The following is a 730-nucleotide window of genomic DNA, read 5'->3' as shown; positions in this document are numbered from 1 at the left end:
CTGAGGTGTGTCCTTAGAATAACTTAAACATAACTTGTTGCAGTTGTCTTTCAAGGTCACAGTGGCCAGCAAATAAAATGTATAACCCCACCACCTTACCATTTAACTGTTACAAAATGAAAAATCCATTAACCTGCTGCATTTTGTAAATCACCAAAAGTAAGTAATATGCTTGTGACAATGATTAGAATTCTTAATTATTCTTTCTTTCTCTCTTTTTGCTATTTTTAGTATGTTATCTTTATGCTTTATTTTAAGATTTGACATTGACAAGTCTGTCACATGAACAACTCGATAGGAATGCTGTAGTGTTCTGAACTCTGTACAGGTATATTTTGCTGCCTAGTGTCTAAATGTTTTATGGCTGAACAGTTCTGTCAGAAAACACCAATATGTCTAGTCAAGATGCTTCTATAAAACATCTTGAGACAAACTTTAATCCAGTCAAAAAAAGAAAGCAAGCCAAAAAGTCCACAACCCTGGAGGGAGGGGGAGAAAGCAAATTTGCTTATCTCCTGGGTTATACAGTTAGTCTTTTTGAAGTCAGCTGTGGACCCAGGAGACTGGAAACAATCCTTCAACCTGGAGACTGACTACAGGAAAAATCCTGTCTGAAACTGGGGTTCTCAGGGTTCCCAGAACAGTCAGGCCTGCAGCCAAGCAGCTGAAGTAGCGGAGGTCCCGAATGGATTTCTGCACTCCACAGTTCTGTTCTGTTCTGTAGGAATCC

The sequence above is a fragment of the Dromaius novaehollandiae genome, chromosome 1 (genome assembly GCF_036370855.1).
Source record: "Dromaius novaehollandiae isolate bDroNov1 chromosome 1, bDroNov1.hap1, whole genome shotgun sequence".
Taxonomy (NCBI): domain Eukaryota; kingdom Metazoa; phylum Chordata; class Aves; order Casuariiformes; family Dromaiidae; genus Dromaius; species Dromaius novaehollandiae.
The sequence above is the reverse complement of the archived record's forward strand: the minus strand, read 5'-3'. Positions refer to the sequence as shown.